This window comes from Ylistrum balloti, unplaced genomic scaffold, assembly GCF_031769215.1.
Source record: "Ylistrum balloti isolate Yb309-2 unplaced genomic scaffold, AGI_CSIRO_Ybal_v1 Utg370408, whole genome shotgun sequence".
In the NCBI taxonomy this organism is placed as follows: Eukaryota; Metazoa; Mollusca; class Bivalvia; order Pectinida; family Pectinidae; genus Ylistrum; species Ylistrum balloti.
The window spans coordinates 18,002-32,810 of NW_026782278.1; positions in this window are offsets into that span (position 1 = coordinate 18,002).

The window sequence follows — 14,809 nt, forward strand, 5'->3', positions numbered from 1 at the left end:
CCACTTGCAAAATATAACACACATAACATATAAAACTCATTATAAAACTCACGTTCGACATTAAACATGTGTCACTCACATCATGTACCACTAGTAACATATAACACTAGTATATATACCACCCTTGTAACTTTTGTAATATATCCCAGTGAGAACACATACTACTTTTAACAAATGTCACTTATAACACTCATAACACTTACTACTTTTAGCATATACAACTCACAACATATAACATTTATAACATATAGCACACTTGTAAACTATCACACACATAACATATGCTTCTTTAACATGTACCACTCATAACACGTGTTACTTGTAAAATTTAACCATGTAATACTTGTAACATTTACCGCTCATAACATATACAATTGTAAAATTTATCACTTGTAACATATACCACTCACATCATGTTATATAAACGACTTGTAACATATACCATTCATAATTGCAAATGGCTAGGGTTTACTTTTAGAGTTTCATAAATAATACATTTGCTGTTTCAAAGATAACAAATACACTTAACTTAACGTTTGCTGTTCTTTTCTATTCCACATTTCACTTATTTCTCTCTAACCGCAATGAAATGCAATTATGTAACGAATTCCTTGTAGGTGTCATAACATCAAAAATGTGAAATTTCAAAAAACTCTAAAACTTTCAATATTTGTACTTTCGAGAATAACAAAATATATTTATACTCAGTTTATCATTCTCTACAATTTTGCCCAGAGAATTAATCGATTTTCGATGTTTTTTATTTTTTTTTCTCTAATTTTCAAGAAAATCCATTTCTTCATAAAGGACATCATCATTCTAAGCTCAAGAAGTCGAAAAAAAAAAAAAAACATTTTGAAAAGAATTTTAAAGCTTATTTCATGCCCTTTCCATTGATATATAGGAAGTTTAGATAAACATATGCCTATTAGGAATAATTTCAGGGTTAAATCTAAAAGCGTATAAACCACATCATCAATTGGTACATTACGTTTTTCAAAAAGAAAAATGTAATTGATCTAACAATTTTGAGGTGCATTATGTAACGAATTCGATTTTTGCAGTCGAATAACTATTAAGCTATAAAGAATCCGGATTAGACGAAACGACAGCATTTTCGATGAACTTTAGCTGTGTTTTAATGGTTCAAAATGAAAAAAAAAATCAAAAACATGTCCAGCTTTCGTTACAAAATTGCTCGTTACATAATTGCACATTAAAGTTACATTATTGCACGATTATGTTACACTATTGCACACTTTCGTTACAAAATTGCAAACTTTCGTACACTTGCAAAATTTTCGTTACAAAATTGCAAACTTTCGTTACGAAAATGGCAAGTGTTGATAATCCTTAACCTAACCCCAACCCTAACCCTAATCCTAATCCTAACCTTAACCCTAACAGATATAAATTGTAAGATATACTACACTAAACATGCACCATTTGTAACATTAGACGCATAACACTTATCGCTTGTAATACGTACCACTTATAAAATATACCACACATAACATATATCAATTTCAATATATAATAATACCATGTGCCATTTGTAACATCGAAAACTCTTATCGCGTATCACTTGTAATACCACTGGTAAAATATACCACACACAAGACATACCACATGTAACATATAGCATTCATAACATACAACATATGTCTCATTTTACAAATCGTTCTCTGTCGCAACTGTAACATATACCACTCTCAACACGTACCAACATGTAACGTATACCACTTTTAACATATACCTATCATAACACGTACTGTTTGTAACATATTCCACTTGGAACATATATACCACTCATAAAATGTATCTCTCATAACATAAAATTTACCAGTTGTAACATATACCACTCACATCATGTTATATACACCACTTTTAACATGTACCATTCACAACATGTACTAATCCACTCATAACATATAACACTTATAACATTAAACACTCATAACATGTAATACTTGTAACATATAACATATAACATGTACCACTCATAACATTTACAATTTGTAAAATTTATCACTTGTAACATATACCATTCATAACACATACCACTTATTTACTATATAACAATTACACAATGTGTACCTGTACACATACATTGTAACATATACCACTTATAATATATACCACACATAACATATATACCACTTAAAATATAACACACATAACATATAATAACATATCATTATAAATACTTTAACACACTCATAACATGTTGCCACATTAAACATGTATACCACTCACACATAACACATACCACTATAACACAATAACACAGTTTCAAAGTAATATAACACACATAACAATAAAAATTCCTTGTAGGTGTCATAACATCAAAAATGTGAAATTTCAAACATATAAAACTTTATACATATAACACCACTTTATAACATACATTCACTACATTTTGTCATCACATCATGTACCACATTTTCATAAACACATACACTTGAATAATTTTATATATACATCATTCATAACTTTTGTAATATATTAACATATAATACATTCTATGTAACACATATAACATAACATATACACACTTTTAACATATTACACTCTTTAACATGTATACGTAACGAAAAAAATGTTTGTAAATCACAACATATAACATTTATAACATAACATTCAACTACACATACACACTCATAACATATACAACTTAACATAAAATCACTTGTAACATATACTTCACATTGTACATATATATAACACACACATATTACCACTTAACATATATACCACTCATAACACTTGTAACACCACTTGTAACATATACCATCACACATGTTATATACACTTTTAACTGTACCACTCATAACATTTACTTGTAAAATTTACCACTTGTAACATATTCATGTTATATACACCACTTGTAACATACCATTCATAACACATACCACTTATTTACTATAACACAATTAACATGTGCCACTTGCAAAATATAACACACATAACATATAAAACTCATTATAAAACTCACGTTCGACATTAAACATGTGTCACTCACATCATGTACCACTAGTAACATATAACACTAGTAATATATACCACTCTTGTAACTTTTGTAATATATCCCAGTGAGAACACATACTACTTTTAACAAATGTCACTTATAACACTCATAACACTTACTACTTTTAGCATATACAACTCACAACATATAACATTTATAACATATAGCACACTTGTAAACTATCACACACATAACATATGCTTCTTTAACATGTACCACTCATAACACGTGTTACTTGTAAAATTTAACCATGTAATACTTGTAACATTTACCGCTCATAACATATACAATTGTAAAATTTACCACTTGTAACATATACCACTCACATCATGTTATATAAACGACTTGTAACATATACCATTCATAATTGCAAATGGCTAGGGTTTACTTTTAGAGTTTCATAATCAATACATTTGCAGTTTCAAAGATAACAAATACACTTAACTTAACGTTTGCTGTTCTTTTCTATTCCACATTTCACTTATTTCTCTCTAACCGCAATGAAATGCAATTATGTAACGAATTCCTTGTAGGTGTCATAACATCAAAAATGTGAAATTTCAAAAAACTCTAAAACTTTCAATATTTGTACTTTCGAGAATAACAAAATATATTTATACTCAGTTTATCAATCTCTACAATTTTGCCCAGAGAATTAATCGATTTTCGATGTTTTTTTTTTTTTTTTCTCTAATTTTCAAGAAAATCCATTTCTTCATAAAGGACATCATCATTCTAAGCTCAAGAAGTCGAAAAAAAAAACATTTTGAAAAGAATTTTAAAGCTTATTTCATGCCCTTTCCATTGATATATAGGAAGTTTAGATAAACATATGCCTATTAGGAATAATTTCAGGGTTAAATCTAAAAGCGTATAAACCACATCATCAATTGGTACATTACGTTTTTCAAAAGAAAAATGTAATTGATCTAACAATTTTGAGGTGCATTAATTAAGGTGTAACGAATTCGATTTTTGCAGTCGAATAACTATTAAGCTATAAAGAATCCGGATTAGACGAAACGACAGCATTTTCGATGAACTTTAGCTGTGTTTTAATGGTTCAAAATGAAAAAAAAAATCAAAAACATGTCCAGCTTTCGTTACAAAATTGCTCGTTACATAATTGCACATTAAAGTTACATTATTGCACGATTATGTTACACTATTGCACACTTTCGTTACAAAATTGCAAACTTTCGTACACTTGCAAAATTTTCGTTACAAAATTGCAAACTTTCGTTACGAAAATGGCAAGTGTTGATAATCCTTAACCTAACCCCAACCCTAACCCTAATCCTAATCCTAACCTTAACCCTAACAGATATAAATTGTAAGATATACTACACTAAACATGCACCATTTGTAACATTAGACGCATAACACTTATCGCTTGTAATACGTACCACTTATAAAATATACCACACATAACATATATCAATTTCAATATATAATAATACCATGTGCCATTTGTAACATCGAAAACTCTTATCGCGTATCACTTGTAATACCACTGGTAAAATATACCACACACAAGACATACCACATGTAACATATAGCATTCATAACATACAACATATGTCTCATTTTACAAATCGTTCTCTGTCGCAACTGTAACATATACCACTCTCAACACGTACCAACATGTAACGTATACCACTTTTAACATATACCTATCATAACACGTACTGTTTGTAACATATTCCACTTGGAACATATATACCACTCATAAAATGTATCTCTCATAACATAAAATTTACCAGTTGTAACATATACCACTCACATCATGTTATATACACCACTTTTAACATGTACCATTCACAACATGTACTAATCCACTCATAACATATAACACTTTTAACATTAAACACTCATAACATGTAATACTTGTAACATATAAAACTCATAACATGTACCACTCATAACATTTACAATTTGTAAAATTTACCACTTACTCCAAATAGAAAAACTTCGGTGTTTGCAGCATAGGACAGCATCGAAGAATACCTGTGAGTGATGGAAAATGAAGAAACCAAAGTTCGAAATTTTTCGAAAAATCCAAATTTCCTAAGCGCTATACCCAATACAAATGTTCAGGAGTGATGGAAACTGAAAAATAAAAATGTCCAATTTTTCGAAAAATCCAAAATTCCTAAGCGCTATACCCAATACAAATGTTCAGGAGTGATGGAAACTGAAAAATAAAAATGTCCATTTTTTCGAAAAATCCCAATTTCCTAAGCGCTATACCCAATACAAATGTTCAGGAGTGATGGAAACTGAAAAATAAAAATGTCCAATTTTTCGAAAAATCCAAATTTCCTGATATTTTTTGTCGAATTTGTTTTCATTAAATTCGGAAATTTTGGTTATTTGCAGGCTAGTGCAGCACCGGGGAAGCCTCAGGAGTGAATGAAAATGAACAATACAAATTTCGAAATTTTTCGAAAAATCCAAATTTCTTAGGCGCAAAACCCAAACAGAAGTTTGGACGACTTGTAACTAAGGAACGATTTTATTTTCTTACAAATTTTGGTGTTTGCAGGTCAGGACAGCACCAGGAAAATCTCGGGAGTGATGGAAACTGAAAAATAAAAATTTCCAAATTTTTCTAAAAATCATAAAATTCCTAATATTTTTTGCAAAAAATTAGCTTTTTACTTAAATTCGGAAAATTTCGTTATTTGCAGGCTTATATAATACCGGGGAAGCCTCAGGAGTGAATGAAAAGGAAAAATCCAACTTTCGAAGTTTTTCGAAAAATCCACATTTCCTAGGCGCAATCACCTATACAGATGTTTAGATGACTTGAAACTTACCAACAAGTTTTGGCTTTTTCAGTTCCAGTGTTGGCCTATTTAACCTCTGATAAAGACCCCTGTAATTGCTCAGTCTGTTCGATTGATGTCCTATTTAACCTCTGAAAAATATCTGTAATTGCTCAGTTAGTTCCACTAGTGTCCATCTGCAATAGCTCAGTCAGTTTCAGTGGTGGCCTACTTAACCTCTGATAAAGATCCCTGTAACAGCTCTGTCAGATCCAGTGTTGGCCTATTTAATATCTGATAAAGATTTCTGTAATAACTCTGTCAGTTCCAGTGTTGGCCTATTTAACCTCTGATAAAGACCCCTCGAATAGCTCTGTCACTTCAAGTGTTGGCCTATTTAACCTCTAAAAAAAGATCTCTATAATAGCTCAGTTAGTTCCAGTGTTGGGCTATTTAACCTCTTAAAAGATCTCTATACTACCTCAGTCAGTTCCAGTGTTGGCATATTTAACCTCTGATAAAGATCACTGTAATAGCTCAGTCAGTTCCAGCGTTGTCCTATTTAATCTCTGATAAAGATCCTTATAATAGCTAAGTCAGTTCGAGTGATGGCCTATTTAACCTCTGATAAAGACCTCTGTAATAGCTCATTCACGGGTTGTCCTGTCGAACCTCTGATAAAGACCCCTGTGTAATAGCTCAGTCAGTTCCAGTATTGTCCATCTGCAATAGCTCAGTCAGTGTCAGTGTTGGCCTATTTAACCTCTGATAAAGATCTTTGTAATAGTTCAGTAAGATCGAGTGGTGTCCTATTTAACCTCTGATAAAGATCCCTGTAATAGCTCAGTCAGTTCCAGTGTTGGCCTATTTAACCTCTGATAAAGATCCCTGTAATAGCTCAGTCAGTTCCAGTGTTGGCCTATTTAACCACTGAAAAAGATAGCCAGTCAGTTCCAGTAATGGCCTATTTAAGTTCAGTCAGTTCCAGTGTTCCTATTTAACCTCTGATTATTCCAGTGTGGCCTATTTAACCTCTGATAAAGATCTCTGTAATAGTTCAGTCAGTTCCAGTGTTGGCCTATTAAAGCTCTGATCAATATGCCTGTAATAGCTCAGTCAGTTCCACTGTTGTCCTATTGGTCCTCTGATCAAGATCACTGTAATAGCTCAGTCAGTTAGTGTTGTCCTATTTAACCTCTGATAAAGACCTCTCGAATAGCTCTGTCAGTTCCAGTGTTGGCCTATTTAACCTCTGATAAAGACCCCTCGAATGGCTCTGTCAGTTCAAGTGTTGGCCTATTTAATCTCTGATAAAGAACCCTGTTATAGCTCAGCCAGATCCAGTGATGTCCTATTTAACCTCTGATTAAGATCTCTTTAATACCCCAATCACTTCCAGTCTTGGCCTATTTAACCTCTGATCAAGACCCCTGTGTAATAGCTCAGTCAGTTCCAGTGATGTCCTATTTAACCTCTGATAAAAATTTCTGTAATAGCTCACTCAGTTCCAGTGTTGGCCTATTTAACCGTTGATAAAGAAACGTCGAATAGCTCTGTCAGTTCCAGTGTAGGCCTATTTAACCTCTGATAAAGAAACGTCGAATAGCTCTGTCAGTTCCAGTGTTGGCCTATTTAATATCTGATAAAGATCTCTGTAATAGCTTTGTCAGTTCCAGTGTTGTCCTATAAAATTGCTGATAAAGAACCCTGTAATAGCTCATTCAGATCTAGTGATGTAATATTTAACCTCTGATAAACATCTCTTTAGTAGCCTAGTCAGTTCCATTGTTGGCCTATTTAACCTCTGATAAAGACCCCTGTAATTGCTCAGTCTGTTCGATTGATGTCCTATTTAACCTCTGAAAAATATCTGTAATTGCTCAGTTAGTTCCACTAGTGTCCATCTGCAATAGCTCAGTCAGTTTCAGTGGTGGCCTACTTAACCTCTGATAAAGATCCCTGTAACAGCTCTGTCAGATCCAGTGTTGGCCTATTTAACCTCTGGTAAAGATCTCTTTAATAGCCCAGTCAATTTCATTATTGGCCTATTTAACCTCTGATAAAGTCCCCTGTAATTGCTCAGTCAGTTCGATTGATGTCCTATTTCTCTATTTAATCTCAGTTAGTTCCAGTGTTGTCATATTTTTCTTCTGATAAAGACCCCTCTAATAGCTCAGTCAGTTTCAGTGGTGGCCTACTTAACCTCTGATAAAGATCCCTGTAACAGCTCAGTCAGATCCAGTGTTGTCCTATTTATTTTATGGTAAAGACCCCTGTAATAGCTCAGTCAGTTATAGTGATATCCTGTTCAACCTCTGACAAAGATCCTTGTAATAGCTCTGTCAGATCCAGTGTTGGCCTATTTAATATCTGATAAAGATTTCTGTAATAACTCTGTCAGTTCCAGTGTTGGCCTATTTAACCTCTGATAAAGACCCCTCGAATAGCTCTGTCACTTACAGTGATGTCCTATTTAATCTCTGATAAAGATCCTTATAATAGCTAAGTCAGTTCCATGGGTTGGTCCTATTTAACCTCTGATAAGAGATCCTCTGTAATAGTTCAATCACTTCCAGTCTTGGCCTATTTAACCTCTGATCAAGACCCCTGTAAAAGCTCATTCAGTTCCAGTGATGTCCTATTTAACCTCTCATAAAGATCCTTGTTATAGTTCAGTCAGTTCCAGTGTTGGCAAATTTAACATCTGATAAAGATCCGTCGAATGGCTCTCTCAGTTTCAGTGCTGGCCTATTTAACCTCTGATAAAGGTGCCTGTAATAGCCCTGTTAGTTCCAGTGATGTCCTATTTAACCTCTGATAAAGATCTCTGTAATAGCTCAGTCAGTTCCAGTGTTGGGCTATTTATCTTCTGGTAAAGATCTCTGTAATAGCACAGTCAGTTCCAGTGCTGGCCTATTTTACCACTGAAAAAGATCGCTGTAATTGCTCAGTCAGTTCCAGTATTGTCCATCTGCAATAGCTCAGTCAGAGTCACTGTTGTCCTATTTAACCTCTGATAAAGATATCTGTAATAGCTCAGTCAGTTTCAGTGCTGGCCTATTTAACCTCTGATAAAAATCCCTGTAATAGCTCAGTCAGTTCCAGTGATGTCCTATTTAACCTCTGATAAAGATCCCTGTAATAGCTCAGTCAGTTCAAGTGTTGGCCTATTTAACCTCTGATAAAGATCCCTGTAATAGCTCAGTCAGTTTCACTGCTGGCCTGTTGAACCTCTGATAATGATCCCTGTAATAGCTCATTCAGATCCAGTGTTGGCCTATTTAACCTCTGAAAAAGATCTCTGTAATTGCTCAGTCAGTTCCAGTATTGTCCATCTGCAATAGCTCAGTCAGTGTCAGTGTTGGCCTATTTAACCTCTGATAAAGATCCCAGTAATAGCCCTGTTAGTTCTAGTGATGTCCTATTTAACCACTGATAAAGATCCCTGTAATAGCTCAGTCAGTTTCAGTGCTGCCTTATTTAACCTCTTATAAAGATCCGTGTAATAGCACAGTCAGTTCCAGTATTGTCCTATTTATTTGATAAAACCTCTGATAAAGACTGATAAAGATCCCTATAATAGCTCAGTCAGTTCCAGTCTTGGCCTATTTAACCTCTGATCAAGACCCCTGTAAAAGGTCATTCAGTTCCAGTGTTGGCCTATTTAACCTCTTATAAAGATCCCTGTAATATCACAGTCAGTTCATGTGTTGGCCTATTTAACCACTGAAAAAGATCCCTGTAATAGCTCAGTCAGTTCCAGTGATGTCCTATTTAACCTCTGATAAAGATCCCTGTAATAGCTCAGTCAGTTTCAGTGCTGCCATATTTAACCTCTTATAAAGATCCGTGTAATATCACAGTCAGTTCATGTGTTGGCCTATTTAACCACTGAAAAAGATCTCTGTAATAGTACAGTCAGTTCCAGTTTTGGCCTATTTATCCTCTGATAAAGATCCTTGTTATAGCTCAGTCAGTTAGTGTTGTCCTATTTAACCTCTGATAAAGACCCCTCGAATAGCTCAGACAGTTCAAGTATTGTCCTATTTAATCTCTGATAAAGAACCCTGTAATAGCTCAGTCAGTTCCAGTGATGTCCTATTAAACCCCTGTTAACGACCCCTCGAATAGCTGTGTCAGTTCCAGTGTTGGCCTATTAAAGCTCTGATCAATATGCCTGTAATAGCTCAGTCAGTTCCAGTGTTGTCCTATTTAACCTCTGATAAAGATCCCTGTAATAGCTCAGTTAGTTCCAGTGTTGGGCTATTTATCTTCTGGTAAAGATATCTGTAATAGCACAGTCAGTTCCAGTGCTGGCCTATTTAACTGAAAAATCTCTATATGACCTCTGATCAAGATCCCTGTAATTGCTCAGTCAGATCCAGTGTTGGCGTATTTAACCTCTGAAAAAGATCCCTGTAATACCTCAGTCAGTTTCAGTTTTGTAATTTAACCTCTGATAAAGAATATAGCTCAGTCAGTTCCAGTGTTGGCCTATTTAACCTCTGATAAAGATCTCTGTAATAGCTCAGTCAGTTCCAGCCTATTTAACCTCTGATAAAGATCTCTGTAAATAGCTCAGTCAGTTCCAGTGTTGGCCTTTTTAACCTCCTCTGATAAAGATAAAGATCTGTAATAGCTCATTCAGTTCCAGTGCTTTCCTATTTAACCTCTCATAAAGACCCCTCGAATGGCTCTGTCAGTTCAAGTATTGGCCTATTTAACCTCTGATCAATATATCTGAAATAGCTCAGTTTGTTCCAGTCTTGTCCTATTTATCTTCTGATAAAGACCCCTCTAATAGCTCTGTCAGTTCCACTGATGTCCTATTTAACCTCTGATAAAGACCCCTCGAATGCTGTGTCAGTTCCAGTGTTGGCCTATTTAACATCTGATTAAGATCTCTGTAATTGCTCAGTTAGTTCCAGTATTGATTAAGTGATGTCCTGTTTAACCTCTGATAAAGACCCTTGTAATAGCTTAGTCAGTTTCAGTATTGGCCTACTTAACCTCTGATAAAGATCTCTGTAATAGCTCAGTCAGATCCAGTGTTGTCCTATTTATTTTCTGGTAAAGACCCCTGTAATAGCTCAGTCACTTCCAGTGATGTCCTATTTAACCTCTGAAAAAGATCTCTGTAATTTCTCAGTTAGTTCGAGTAGTGTCCATCTGCAATAGCTCAGTCAGTTCAAGTGATGTCCTGTTTAACCTCTGATAAAGATCCCTGCATATTTAACCTCTGATAAAGATCACTGTAATAGCTCTGTTAGTTCCAGTGTTGTCCTATTTAATCTCTGATAAATAACCCCGTAATACCTCAGCCAAATCCAGTGTTGGCCTATTTAACCTCTTATATAGATCCCTGTAATAGTTCAGTCAGATCGAGTGATGGCCTATTAACCTCTGATCAAGATCTCTGTAATAGCTCAATCAGATCCAGTGATGTCCTATTTAACCTCTGATAAAGACCCCTGTAATAGCTCAGTCAGTTCCAGTGATGTCCTGTTCAACCTCTGACAAAGATCTTTGTAATAGCTCTGTTAGATCCAGTGTTGGCCTATTTAACCTCTGATCAAGACCCATGTAAAAGCTCAGTCAGTTCAAGTGTTGGCCTATTTATTCTCTGATAAAGATCCTTGTTATAGCTCAGTTTCAGTGCTGCCCTATTTAACCTCTGATAAAGATCTCTGTAATAGCTCAGTCAGTTTCAGTGCTGGCCTATTTAACCTCTGATAAAGATCACTGTAATAGCTCAGTCAGTTCCAGTGATGTCCTATTTAACCTCTGATAAAGATCCCTGTAATAGCTCAGTCAGTTTCAGTGTTGGCCTATTTAACCTCTGATAAAGACCCCTCGAATAGCTCTGTCAGTTCAAGTGTTGGCCTATTTAATCTCTGATAAAGATCTCTGTAATAGCTCAGTCAGTTCCAGTATTGTCCTATTTAATCTCTGATAAAGATATCTGTAATAGCTCAGTCAGTTTCAGTGCTGGCCTATTTAACCTCTGATAAAGATCACTGTAATAGCTCAGTTAGCTCCAGTGTTGGGCTATTTAACCTCTGATAAAGAACCTCTGTAATAGCTCAGTCAGTTCCAGTGTTGGCCTATTTTACCACTGATAATAAAGATCTCTGTAATCCAGTGATGGCCTATTTAACCTCTCAGTCTGTAATAGCTCCAGTGTTGGCCTATTTAACCTCTGATAAAGATCTCTGTAATAGCTCAGTCAGTTCAGTGTCCATCTGTAATAACCTCTCTGATAAAGATCCTGTAATAGCTCCGTCAAATCAGTTCCAGTGTTGGCCTCTTTAACAACTGATAAAGATCCTTGTTATAGCTCAGTCGCTTACAGTGATGTCCTATTTAATCTCTGATAAAGAACCCTGTAATAGCTCAGTCAGCTCAAGTATTGTCCTATTTAATCTCTGATAAATAACCTCGTAATACCTCAGCAAAATCCAGTGTTGGCCTATTTAACCTCTGATAAAGATCTCTGTAATAGCTCAGTCAGATCAAGTGATGTCCTATTTAACCTCTGATAAAGATCCCTGTAATAGCTCAGTCAGTTTCAGTGCTGGCCTATTTAACCTCTGATAAAGATCTCTGTAATAGTACAGTCAGTTCATGTGTTGGCCTATTTATCCTCTGATAAAGATCCTTGTTATAGTTCAGTTAGTTTCAGCGCTGGCCTATTTAACCTCTGATAAAGATCACTGTAATAGCTCAGTCAGTTCCAGTGTTGGCCTATTTAACCTCTGATAAAGATCTCTGTAATAGCTCAGTCAGTTCTTTGGCCTATTCAGTGATAAAGATGGCCTATTTCCACCTACTTAACCTCTGATAAAGATCCCTGTAACAGCTCTGTCAGATCCAGTGTTGGCCTATTTAACCTCTGGTAAAGATCTCTATACTACCTCAGTCAGTTCCAGTGTTGGCATATTTAACCTCTGATAAAGATCACTGTAATAGCTCATTAGTTCAAGTGTTGGGCTATTTAACCTCTGATAAAGACCCCTGTGTAATAGCTCAGTCAGTTCCAGTATTGTCCTATTGAACCTCTGATCAAGATCCCCGTAATAGCTGAGTCCAGTCAGTTGCATTGTTGGCCTCTTTAACCTTCTAAAAAATCTCTGTAATTGCCAAGTCAGTTGCAGTGTTGGCATATTTAACCTCTTATAAAAACCTCTATAATAGGTTACTCAGATCCAGTGATGTCTTATTTAACCTCTGATCAAGATCCCTGTAATTGCTCAGTCAGATCCAGTGTTGGCGTATTTAACCTCTGAAAAAGATCCCTGTAATACCTCAGTCAGTTTCACTGCTGACCTGTTTAACCTCTGATAAAGATCCCTGTAATAGCTCAGTCAGTTCCAGTGTTGGCCTATTTAACCTCTGATAAAGATCCCTGTAATAGCTCAGTCAGTTCCAGTGATGTCCTATTTAACCTCTTATAAAGATAGTTGCAATAGCTATGTCAGTTCCAGTGTTGGCCTATTTAACCTCTGATAAAGACATCTCGAATAGATCTGTCAGTTTCAGTGTTGGCCTATTTAACCTCTGATAAAGATCTCTGTAATAGCTCAGTCAGCTCAAGTATTGTCCTACTTAATCTCTGATAAATAACCCCGTAATACCTCAGCCAAATCCAGTGTTGACCTATTTAACCTCTGATAAAGACCCTGTGTAATAGTCAGTTCAGATTGTCCCTCTGATTGGCCTAATTAACCAGTCTGCCTATTTAACCTCTGATAAAGATCTCGTGTTCTTGCTATTTCAGTTTCACTGCTTGCATATTTAACCTCCGATAAAGATCTCTTTAATAGCACAGTCAGTTCCAGTGCTGGCCTATTTAACCTCTGATAAAGATCTTTGTAATAGTTCAGTAAGATCGAGTGGTGTCCTAATCAACCTCTGATAAAGATCCCTGTAATAGCTCAGTCAGATCCAAGTGCTGGCCTACTTAATCAGTGCTGGCCTACTTAATCAGATAGAGTGCTGGCCTACTTAATCAGATAGAGTGTTGGCCTACTTAATCAGATAGAGTGTTTGCCTACTTAATCAGATAGAGTGCTGGCCTACTTAATCAGATAGAGTGCTGGCCTACTTAATCAGATAGAGTGCTGGCCTACTTAATCAGATAGAGTGCTGGCCTACTTAATCAGATAGAGTGCTGGCCTACTTAATCAGATAGAGTGTTGGCCTACTTAATCAGATAGAGTGCTGGCCTACTTAATCAGATAGAGTGTTGGCCTACTTAATCAGATAGAGTGCTGGCCTACTTAATCAGATAGAGTGCTGGCCTACTTAATCAGATAGAGTGCTGGCCTACTTAATCAGATAGAGTGCTGGCCTACTTAATCAGATAGAGTGCTGGCCTACTTAATCAGATAGAGTGCTGGCCTACTTAATCAGATAGAGTGTTGGCCTACTTAATCAGATAGAGTGCTGGCCTACTTAATCAGATAGAGTGCTGGCCTACTTAATCAGATTGTGTGTTGTGTAGAGTGCTGGCCTACTTAATCAGATAGAGTGCTGGCCTACTTAATCAGATAGAGTGCTGGCCTACTTAATCAGATAGAGTGCCTACTTAATCAGATAGAGTGCTGGCCTACTTAATCAGATAGAGTGCTGGCCTACTTAATCAGATAGAGTGCTGGCCTACTTAATCAGATAGAGTGCTGGCCTACTTAATCAGATAGAGTGCTGGCCTACTTAATCAGATAGAGTGCTGGCCTACTTAATCATATAGAGTGCTGGCCTACTTAATCAGATAGAGTGCTGGCCTACTTAATCAGATAGAGTGCTGGCCTACTTAATCAGATAGAGTGCTGGCCTACTTAATCAGATAGAGTGCTGGCCTACTTAATCAGATAGAGTGCTGGCCTACTTAATCAGATAGAGTGCTGGCCTACTTAATCAGATAGAGTGCTGGCCTACTTAATCAGATAGAGTGCTGGCCTACTTAATCAGATAGAGTGCTGGCCTACTTAATCAGATAGAGTGCTGGCCTACT